General features: G+C 29.8%; 2 long non-coding RNA genes and 1 pseudogene across 2 annotated transcripts; all 3 read left to right on the forward strand.

The window, feature by feature from the left end:
- The first annotated feature begins 5,271 nt into the window (after positions 1–5,271).
- LOC112999990 (uncharacterized) lies at positions 5,272–5,996 on the forward strand. Its single transcript, XR_003265263.2, has 3 exons — positions 5,272–5,341; positions 5,626–5,686; positions 5,949–5,996. It is a non-coding gene; the product is annotated as an uncharacterized lncRNA (long non-coding RNA).
- Positions 5,997–7,898: 1,902 nt separating this feature from the next.
- Positions 7,899–9,824, forward strand: LOC121173846 (uncharacterized). Its single transcript, XR_005889364.1, has 3 exons — positions 7,899–7,949; positions 9,475–9,590; positions 9,764–9,824. It is a non-coding gene; the product is annotated as an uncharacterized lncRNA (long non-coding RNA).
- Positions 9,825–10,069: 245 nt separating this feature from the next.
- LOC100790875 (glycine-rich RNA-binding protein 2, mitochondrial-like) lies at positions 10,070–11,622 on the forward strand (annotated as a pseudogene).
- Positions 11,623–12,198: the final 576 nt, after the last annotated feature.

Raw genomic sequence — 12,198 nt, forward strand, 5'->3', positions numbered from 1 at the left:
TGCTAACATCAAAGATCCTAAAGGTCATTATCATGGAGTTTCTATTTCATTTGAGATTTGCTTCAATTCATTATATGTTTGTGTTTTACATTAAACTATAATATGATTTCTAGACAAGTATCCTCTCAGTGTCCAAAATATCAAGCATGGGTCGAAGTTGTATGTCAACACTGATATAGCAGAAATCTGAGAATTCCATAATAGGTAGCAAACCACTTAATTATCAGAACACTCAGATTTGCCCATGATCTTTTGTTGCATTTTCATAAAACACCAATTTGGTAATGTTGATGAATGCAGATTAGATGTAGGTATGCCATTCTATGTTGGCGGACTATCAGATCAAGGAAGTGTTTCTCAATCATAATATACCCAGTATTCCCAATGAAGCTCTGGGGACATGTTCTTGCATAATGTTAAAATGCTAAAATGGTTTAATTCCAATATAATCAGTGTCATATTTGAATAAGTCTTATGACATTAGGTTAATTTGATATTGTATACTATTTAATCTTTAAATACTTCTCGTGTAAAGCATATGAACATGATCTATCTATATACAATATGTTTGACAACCAATGACATCCAAGATTTTTTATTCTTTTTCTGTCATTTATTTTATTTTGTTCCTTAAATATAATATATTCCTAATATATGAGTAATACTAATATAGCATTCGAATCCATTTACTTGCAGGTTCAAATATCAAATTCAATGATCATCTAAAATTGTCTTCGTTGTTCTCCATTGGAAACATATGTCTACAAAAACATATTCATTCCTATGCTAAGTTACATTTAATCCATATTTATGTCCATTGATATTTCTTCTCATTATGTTTATTCAATTTTTCAAAATTCATATTATTATCTATCAAATATGTCTTTTCAGTTACATTTACATATTAATCATCATATTTGCTAGACTTTTCAGTTTCTATAAATATTAATCCATATTGATTCTTATTTTTATTAGATTAGACGCGTGAATTGTACCTGGCTTTCCCACTTCCCAGACTTTGAACAGGGACTTTCCTACTTCCCAATAACTACAGGGCAATTACATCAAGTAGATAAACGAGGCAGAAACAGAAACCAGCCGACTAAAATACCCATCAAATGATATACATTGGAACAAGCAATTCAGCGTTCGTACTAGACCTTTCTTCCTCTCTCGCTCTGCCCAAACTGAAAAGAGGGAATTGTCACCATCAAGTCATCCAGCCGAACAAAGCCACTCAAAGATTATCAACATGAGTTCTCAGTCATCAACTGATTCCAGTATTGTAAGTTTATTTGTCATTTAAATTGTTTCTTCTTTTTTGCATGAACCCAGACATGATGTCTTGGTTGCTTTACGTAAAAGAATTATTTAAATGTCATGTGAGCAAAAGTTAAAATTCCAAATTGAAGGATTTTTTTTCCTGGATTTTTTATTTGCCACTCGTAGTAGCCATTTTTTGCTGATCCGAAGAGTCTTCAACAGTTTGTTCGGATCAACACATAATAAAAGAATGGAAATGATGTTAAGAATCATTCCTTTGTCCTGCATGTTTACCTTATGGAAGTAGATAGATTAACATATGTATATTTGACAACACAGTGGAAGGGAAAGAAAAGGAAATGAGAAGGGTATAGAAATTAACATTTAATGTAATTTTTCATTAAATTCATTTTTATCTGTTGTGGATAAAGTTTGATGTTCATATAAATTCTTTGGATACTTCACTTTCATTTTTTATTGTCTACCCATTTTTGGAGGGAATATAGATCACCAAAAAAATGAATTCCCAGGGAACACTTTATTCCCTAACGATGCTTTTGTTCTTCTATTATAATCATAATGATCCAAACAAGGGATTAAACAGTTTTTTCACCATTAATTTTCAATATGTTTGTTGGATGAATAATATTTGCATTTCATACTCATTGTTTTTGCCCTCATTCTTTTCTGGACATATGTCTTCTTTGGTTGGCAAAGTAGGAATTCCAAAGTGCAAGCATCGTAGCTTGTCGGTCTAACTTTGCAATTTATAGTGAATAAGGGTGGCTGAAATTTTCAGCTTTTCATTTTGACCCCACTTTTTCCTTTCATTTCACTATCATAACTTAAATTGAGCATATTTCCGAAACATCTCAATTACAAATTATTGTTTCACACTCACCATTGTTTTGCATCCAAATTTTTTACAATGTTTGGGTTCTGATTATTTCTCACCCTACCACGTATAACAAAACTCTCAAATCAACTATTTAAACAATTACAAATTTTTTTCATATTCTCTTTATTCCTTTATATAATTTTATATAGATATAGATATTTTCTTTTGCTATATATTTTAGTAGTATTGATTTTTTTTAAGGCTTAAATATTTTTTTAAAATTTGTTAATTATTTTTAAAAATTCCTTCAAAAATGATATTTGGTTTTTATTAGTCATTCAAATTTTTTAAATTTTTTTTAGTATATATATAAAAGAGTAGTAAATATATAAAAAGTATATAAATATATAGAAGAGTATCCTAACAATATCATCATTTTAAACATATAAAAAGTATAGGCAGGTTAAATGATCGAAACAAACATTTTATATTATTGACACCTGACTTGATCAAGGGGTAAAATGGGAGTTTTGATAAAAAAAATTTATTTTTCACCTTTTATTTTTTATTTCTATTTCTAAACCAAAAACGTATTGAGAAAGAGAGAGGTGGTATGGTAAGGTAATGTTGTATGGGTTTGTCTAACTAAAGCTTTTTTTTTGGAAACATTTGGGTAATGATGATGAGGCATTATCTTTTATATTATCGCATTGAATGCTACTTCTGTTACGACACTTCTTTTTTCTTCTTCTATCATAGCCATAGCCTGCTCTCTGTCCTCGGTCTGCACTCTCCACTTCACACGCTCTTTTCCTTACAAACACTTTGCACCCTATCAACTTTTTCACTTTTAAAATATATTGAATAAAAAATATGCTTAATTTTGTTTTAAAATATAATAATAGATACATCAATTTTCATAATATAATAAATTTTATATGAAAGTTTATTTAAAAGTTTAATTTCTATAAAAGTTTGTATATCATTAATCAATCATAAATTTTTTCAGCATAACTTATAAAATAATTATTATAAAATTTAATAATTTTTTTAATATACTTACTATAAAAATTAATAAATTTATCATATATGATAATTTTGTGATTAAATAATAATATAATTTAGGTACATATTATTCATTTATTAAATTATAGTTGGAGAGGGTAAAACTATCAAAATTTATAAGTCATTTTCATTCACTTTAAAAGAATACATAGATATATATATGTAAAAGAGTATAGTTTGGTGAGACTTTCTAACCGGACCTTCTTATACCATGGGATGACCTCCTTATCCAAACTCAGATACCAAATATAATAATAGATACATCAATTTAGTAGTATAAGAAATTTTATATAATAGATACAACAATTTTAGTAGTATAAGAAATTTTATATAATAGATACAACAATTTAAGTAGTATAAGAAATTTTATATGAAAGTTTATTCAAAAGTTTGATTTCTTATCAAAGTTTTTCTATTATTAATCAATCATAAATTCTTTTAGTATAACCTATAAAATAATTATTATAAAAATTAATAAATTTATCATATATGATAATTTTGTAATTAAATAACAATATAATTTGTGCCCAATATATTCATTTATTCAATTATAGTTGAGGAGAGTAAAATTATCAAAGTTTATAAGTCATTTCCATTCATTTTTTTAATAAATAAACTGTTGGTCCAATTATATGACTCCAATAATCCTATATTGTTGACACATTGCTTAAACAAGGACAAAATGAGAATTTTAAAAACTAAAAAGAGAAAGATAACTAAAAAATAAATACATGCAAAAGGACGTAACACTAATCATGTGTTATGTAAAGGAAAGACAATAGAAATGGAGATGTTTTTTTTAGTGATGGAGAATATTGTACTCCTTTTGTTCACCAAAAAATAGTTGTGATTTTTTATACTTTTTCTTACCATTTTTATAATTTGACATATTTTACTTTTTAATCAAATTGCAATTTCATTATATATATAAAAAAGCAGAGCAAAACGGAGCAAGCCATGCGTATGGTAGCCATCTAAATTTTCATTGAGTTCTTTTTAGTACAAACTCAAATAATATAAAAAAGACATCCTACATTTAGCAGCCATCTAAATTTTGATTGACTTCTTTTACATATTAATTCCCATTTCAACAAATAATAATGTACTACATGTTTAACTTTGTCAACGTTTTTACATGTTCCAACATACTCACTTTTTGAAGAAGTACCAATGTACATCTATCCCCTTTATCAAATATACAAATCATTACCTATATTGTTTATAATTCAAACTTATTTTTGTGCTAACCATATATGACATACCATATATAATAATATGTCATCACAATATGTATATGGGATATCATATTTTGTTCAAATGTTTACTTGGTTAATGTTATTTGCAATTTCTTTAATATAATTAAACTACCAACATATATTATCAAATATCAAATATTACTATTAACCCATGCTTCGGCACGGGCTAGCTTTAAGTTATTAATAAAACAACAACCAATTGGCTAACGTGTCACATTTGTAAATTTTTGGCAATAAAACAATGATCTCCTCTGGCAACCCCGCTTCAACTCTACTTTTGTTTTCTTACTCCCGCTTCACCTATGCTAACGTGTCAGTTCCATGAATTTCGTTATTATAAAATTCCTAATTCAAAACCCATAGCTTTCTCCATTTCACAATTTGTCCATTTCCTCTTTCTTTCGAGCCTCTTCCTCTCACTCTTGTGATGTGCTTTTCAAATTTCAAATTTGAATTTCAAATTTTTGGCTTTTATAATTTTCTCTTTCTTCTTCTTTATCTTTTTCCTAGACAAAATTGAGCTATACCGTCGTCCGCTCCGTTCAAAATTATATTCGAGTTGTACCGCTCACTCCATTATGAGCTCCATCACTATAGACTTCTCGCTGCTCCACCTCTCACCGCCCCACTCCTGCTGCCACATATCCTTCCTCATTTCCTGTGATTCCTCCCGCCGCAAATCTAGCTTTGGCGACTTTCACAGTAACAACAACAGCGATTATCTCGAAGCTTCTCTCCTGCTATCAGGTTATTCACTCTCACCTTAGTTCTCTCCTTCAATAATGTTTATAAAACTCTTTGCCAACTTCCAAAAAAAAAACTTTTGATAACAAAGCGATTATTTTCTCAGAAAAATGGGATCCAAATGTGTGAAGAACTTTTCATTCAATGCTCCAAATGTGGCAAATGTTGTCCTAAGGTTCGTTCTTATTTCACTTTCTAAAACACTCAAATGTGAGATTTGTACAAAAAAATAATAATTATAACAGGACAAGGCTATGATGAGGTTTCTAATGAGGAACATTGTTGATCAAGCTGCAGTCAGAGATGTTCAGGAGGCTTGTGTTTATGAACTTAATTTTCTTATTCTTTACCTTTCTTTATTTATTTATTTTTTGCACGATATTTATTTGGTTTTTTTTGGGGCTAGAAAAGCATTTAACAATTTACTAATATTGTAATAATTCTACTGTCGGAATGCAGGACGCCTATGCCGCGCTATGACCAGTATAAAGATGCATAGGATATAAGTGTTGTAATTAAGGTATATTCTTGACAAATGTAAGAAGTCATGTTTTTAACTTTATCTTGGTAGAAGAGGTTTTTGCCATAAAAGTGTGTAAAAAAGAATTAAAATTTTATTTGATTCATAGCTTTGATTTGGATGGTTAGGATAATATTATAAATATTCTTTTTATTTAAGTCTATAAATCCATTTGGTTTACTTTTTTTATTTGTCATTAATGTTTTAAATCATTGTATTTGAATCTATTCATGCAATTAATCAAGCTTATCTAACTTTTCAGATCAAACAAGGTAGGAAAGTTGCTTGCTGAAGCATTATTGGGAGGATGGTAGGGAAATAGGTATTTTGCTTATTTCAAAGTTTCTTTATAAAATTTAGCTACTTTAAAATTGTGAATATGAAATATTTTTAATCTATGAATTTCAAGCCTGTTACACAAATAAAACATATTTTTTATCTATCTATGGAGTCATGGTCTATTTTATATTTACACTAATGAATTTTTAAAGACGGTTTAACAACTCATTGTCTATTTTAAAGCCTGTTACTTTCTATCCTTTTTGTAATGTAGTGGTTCTGTTCATATTAATTGTCATTTGTGTATTTGTGTAGCATTATCCAGTGCTTTATTTTATCTAGATAATGCTATACAAGTCTTTCTGCATTTTGTTTGAATGATATTATATTTTTTTTTTTTTTGGACTAATTTATGAGTTGCAAGTCATGTGTTTGATATAATGCCCAAATGAACTTTGAAATATTTTAGCTGATATAATGCCTAAGTTTACTATAAAACATGAACTTTGAAAAGAAAATTGCACATGGTTAGCTCAATTAAATAAAATTTTTTCTCAACCTTTCAGATGATTGACTTTCATTTACAATTCATCATTGCATGTTTGCTGATTAAGGGAAAAAATTGCAGACCTAGGCCTCCAGGACTGAACCCTTCGATATGATATTGTTGAAGTAAGGAGATTACCATGTTTTAAGCGAGAAGATGATGAAATTCAATATGCCTTTTATATGATCCGTTTTACTGTGTGTTTGCAGTTGTAAATGAAATAGTGTTGTGAATATTATTTTCCAAGTATAAATATGAAATAGTCTTGTGAATATTATCTTCAAATAGTCCAATGAATATTGTTTTGCTCTTCATACTTTTTCATTTAAGAAACATCACTCCCTGAAGATAGTCTAGTGAATATTTTAGATGAGTTTTGTTTATGAATTGAACTTTGGAGGTGTAGAATTTTTTCACAACATTATCTTTATATGCAATGCTTAATTCTGATAATTTGGTGATAACTGTGATTGTTTTTTTATTGAATCAACGTGTGTATCATGCTGTTAAAGGAGTTTGTTTTGATAATTCAAAAGAAAAAACAAATCTAACAGGAATATGATTTGCAGATCAATTATATTTTCATTTGAAGAGGTTACTTTGAAGTTCATTAGTGCTGGTAAACAGGTACTCTTTGTGTTGTTGGTCTTTAAATAAGAATTATATGATTGCAATGTTTTTCAATGAGTGAATTTTTTGAAGAGTTTATATTGTAATTTTGTTTTTTCAGAAGAATTTTTTTTGCTTATATTCTTCTCTATTTCATTCTTCTTTTGCATCTAAAACTTGTGTTCACAAAGTTAGTCCAACCACACACATGGTAATAATTCAATAATGTTGATACTCATTTATGAGTTAGTTTTTTTGTTTAATAATGAGTAAAGCTTAAGAGCAATTTCTGATACTCTTCTAATTTTGTATACTCTTATATGGCTTTGGGCAATTAAATTACTACTTTAGTTGTATTAATAATTTTTATCATTTGAAGAGGTCACTTTGAAGTTCATTAGTGCTGGTGAACAGATACTCTTCATGTTGTTGGTCTTAAAATAAGAATTACACGGCTACAGTGTTTTTCAATTAGTGAATTTCTTGAAGAGTTAATATTATAATTTTGTTTTACAAGAAGAAAATGTTTTTGCGTGTACTCTTCTCTGTTTCATTCTTCTCTTGCATCTAAAACTTGTGTTCACAACTTTAATCCAACCAAACACACGGTAGTAAATCAAATCAATAATGTTGATACTCATTTATGAGTTAGTTTTTTTTTTTTTAAAAAAAAGGGTAGAGCTTGGGAGTAATTTCTAATACTTTTCTACGGCTTTGGGCAAATAAATCACTGCTTCAGTTGTATTCTTAATCTTTAGTTTTTGGTGTTTTCCTCAGTGACAACAAGAATGTATTGGACGAAACGACTACAATGAAGCTTTTCGAAAGGTAGTAGTTGATTCTTGATATGATTGCTCCATGTTTTTGGTTAGACATTAATTGTTGTTGCATACATCTTTTCTTCAATTTTATTTATAAAGTTCTTCCTGGTCGTTTGTGTATATGAAATTCGCTCAAGCACATTTGATTACTTAAAAGTTAATAAAGATTGTCAATGTATATTCATGTGAGTTTATAGATATTTTTGGCATGCAAATTAATTTGGGTTTCCTATCTTGGTCTTTTAGATAATTTGACTACTCATAAAAGATGACTCTTCATCAAAGAATAATAATTTCGAGTATCAATCAATTAATAAAGAGTTTCATTCTTTTCTCATTGACAACAAGGATGTATTGGATGAAATGATTGCCATGAAGCTTTTAAAAAGGTAGTAGTTGATTCTTGATATGTCTGTTGTATGTTTTTTGGTTGGACATTAATTCTTGGTGCATACCTGTTTTCTTCAATTTACTTATAAAGTTCTGGTAGTTTGTGCATATGAAATTCTCTTGAGCATGTTTGATTACTTAAAAGTTAATAAGATTGTCAATGAAGATCCATGTGAGTTTATAAATATTTTTTGCATGCAAATTAATTTGGGTTTCCTATCTAGATATTTTGGATGAATCGAATGCTCTTAGAAGATGACTCTGCATCGAAGAATAGCAATTGAGATGAACAATCAATTATTAAAGAGTTTCGTGCTTTTCTTAGTGACAACAAAGGATGTATTGGACGAAACAACTACAATTAAGCTTTTGGAAAGATAGTAGTTGATTCTTGATATGTCTGCTGCATGTTTTTTGGCTAGACATTAATTCTTGGTGCATACCTGTTTTCTTCAATTTTATTTATAAAGTTATGGTAGTTGTGTATATCAAATTCTCTCGAGCACATGTTATTTCTTTTGCACACAATTAAATTCAACGAAAGATGCAGGAAAGTAGAGGATGTGCTTTGAGGATAGAGTGAAGGGTCCAAATCCATGTTGTTTGTATTGATTAGTTTTGTAGTTCTTTGAGATTTTTAGAATTTTTGGCTGGACATTAATTCTTGGTGCATACCTGTTTTCTTCAATCTACTGTTAGTAATAAAAGAACAACCAGCTGGGACACCTGTCACACTCTCAATTTTTTCATAATTTTATATTAATTCTGCTTCCCAAGCCGGACCTCCTTTCCTCTGCTTCTCTTTTTTGTGTTCTCGCAATTATTACTTCTACTCTTTTATGTTCATTTTGAAATTCAAATTCAAATTTCAAAATTTTCAATTTCAGTTTCTCTTATACGTTTCTCTCTTTCTTTCTTTCTTTCTTTCTTTCTTTTTTTCTTCTCTCCACAGACAACAAATCCAACTCATTTTCTCCATTTTTGTCTCTCCCTTTCATCATTTTCTCCTTCTTCTTTTTCTTAAAAAATCTAAATCTGTGAGTAAGTGTTTATTCTCATATTTCTTTTGCCTTTGGTGTTCGATTTCATTTTTCTCTCTTAATAATTTTTATGAGGTGGTGTTTTGTTATGTGTGTTTGTAGTTTCACCAATACCAAGTGGTTGGGAGAGCTCTTCCCACGCAACCAGATCAGCACCCCAAGATCTATCAAATGAAGCTTTGGTCCACCAATGAGGTTTTCGCCAAGTCCAAGTTCTGGTAATGTTTTGTTTCTTTTTAACAGTTTTATTTTTCTGACATGATTGATGTAATGTTTTGCGCCGTGTATTATTTTCTTAGTTTCTAGCAATTGGATTTAATTGCCTTTATTTTTGAATTCTATGATTTAGGGATTGTTTGTATAATTTTGATTTTGTTTTGCTTTCAATTAGGTATTTTTTGAGGAAATTGAAAAAGGTGAAGAAGAGAAACAACCAAGTGCTTGCTATCAACGAGGTAAAATATCATTTTTTGAAGTATATTTCCTATTTATTAATGTCGAGGTTGCTTTATGATTTCCTTACTTAATTTATTTTATGTCTGCCAAATGGCGACTATAATGCCTGAAAGTTATTTTAGTTTTTTTGAGAAGTGAAGCTCATCACCTTTTAGAATTTGTCATTTGGTTATGGCTATCACGATGATGCATTTTTATTCTATTAATCCTTACAATAACTGGTTTCAATTTTTACAATATTATGTGCAAAAGCACCTTTTGTAATAAGGTTGGAAATGTCTTGAGGCAGAGTGTTGCTCGTAGCACAAAAGCACCTGTTTTATCCATGTATAATTACATTCGTTGCATGTCTTCAAGCAAGCTTTTCATTGGAGGTATTCATTGTTGTTGGAAAAATAGTTGTGGATACAAACCACACACCTGATCGCCAATTTTCTTATAGTTTTATTGTTTTTAACTTTGCTATTTCAGGCCTTTCATATGGAGTTGATGATTAATCTCTTAAGGATGCATTTTCTGGCTTTGGAGATGTGGTTGATGGTAAATTCGGCTCACTTTCATTGTTGTCACATGGTGTCCAATTTTAGCCACCCGTCATCCTCACTTTACCATATGTTCTTCAGTTTCCTTTGATGTCATTATAATTTTGCCATGGCATTATAATCACAGCAAGCATAGCATTTGTATGTCATTGCTAAATAACTATAATTGTTCTTTTGTTGGTGCATTCAATCGAAAATTTCTTGGTTTCATATTGACAAAACTGGAATAAACATAAACATGTGGCTGGTGAGATTTCATGCCTGCATTAAAAAATGACTGTGTGGTCCTATTTTTGGTTCTGTCATACTTATACTTGTGGGTTTGTTTCATAGCAAAAGTTATAATTGACATAGACTCTAGAAGATCAAGGAGATTTGGGTTTGCTAACTTTTCCAATGATGAGTTTGTAAGTTCGGCACTCTCTGCAATGGATGGGAAGGTCAAAGTGCTTTTCAGTTTATATTGAACTTTTTTATTACAGTCATATGCTGATGGTGAGGTTGGATTTAATTGATGATGCAATTTGATAAAAATTTCTAGCTTCCTTTTAATACCTACTCTAGCCTTGCTTAATATTTTCTGTTTTGGCTTAGCTGATGGCCATTAAATTTCTCATATTTGTCTCTCCTTCCTTTCTTGGTAACAAGTGGTTTTCTCTTCAAGCAATGTTTGTTGTTGAAAAAGTATTAAGGCTAGAGTAGAGATAAAGATAGGTTGTTTTTGTGGTAACAAATGGTTTTCCCATTTATATTGTTGCTTTTTTAAGTTCTTCATATTATGAACTAACCTCAATTTGACACTGTGTTTATTGTCAGCTATTTCGTTGTTTTAATTGTATAAAGGCCTCACTTTAGCTTCTGCTTCACATGGTATGACAAGCATTCTGAGTTGTGTAGTTGATTTCTTTGAGGTTAATTCTATTTGGCAGAGTTCCAAGTCGTATTACGATATATGAACTTTGAAGTTGTTTCCTATCCTTTTTAGCACATGTAATTTTTAACCCAGTATCAATGTTTTAACTTTCCACGTTAAGAGTTTTTTTTTCACTAGGTCTCATTTAGTTCTCTTTATTTAACTATTACATTTTGGTTAGGTTTCTTGTTAAGATCTTCCATGATTTACTTGAAGAAGTAATGGCTACAACTGCAAGATGCCATGGTCTTATGGCTCATGTTAAACAGCTTGAGATTGAAGTTCCTTCACTGGAGAAGGCTTTCTTTTCTCAAACTCATCATTCCTCATTCTATACAAATGGAGGTTAGATTTCTCTTTACAGAGTCCCATTGTGTTTGTAACTTGTCATTGTCATAGTGATTTAAGTTGTAACCATTAGGTGTAATTGTCCCTTTTTGCTAATTTAAACATACTTGCATATTGCATTGTAGCGATTGATTGGCATCCTAATCTACGTTTTGAACAAAATCTTGTGACTTGTGCAGACTTACCTCGATTTACAATGGATTCATATGAAGAATGTCATGGTCCTCCTAGACTGTACTTGTTGGATAAGTATGAGCTGATTCATGAGACATATGATTAGAAAATAATTATTATGTTATAGATTTTTCAAATTTGTTCTTTTTGGCTTTTGGCTTCTTTAAAGGTTTGATGTAGTTGGGGATGGGGCATGTCTGAAGCGTTATACTAATCCATCATTCTTTAAAATGGAATCAACTTCATCTGTAATTGCTACAATAGAAGTTTAGAGAGAAAAGAGAATAAATTTACTGTTTGGTGTTGTTCTAAGCATTACTATATATTTGTATATTAACTTATAAAAATGATTAGTGAAAGTCCAATTGTTCTAAGCATGATTAGTGAAACACC

The sequence above is a fragment of the Glycine max genome, chromosome 17, assembly GCF_000004515.6.
Source record: "Glycine max cultivar Williams 82 chromosome 17, Glycine_max_v4.0, whole genome shotgun sequence".
In the NCBI taxonomy this organism is placed as follows: Eukaryota; Viridiplantae; Streptophyta; class Magnoliopsida; order Fabales; family Fabaceae; genus Glycine; species Glycine max.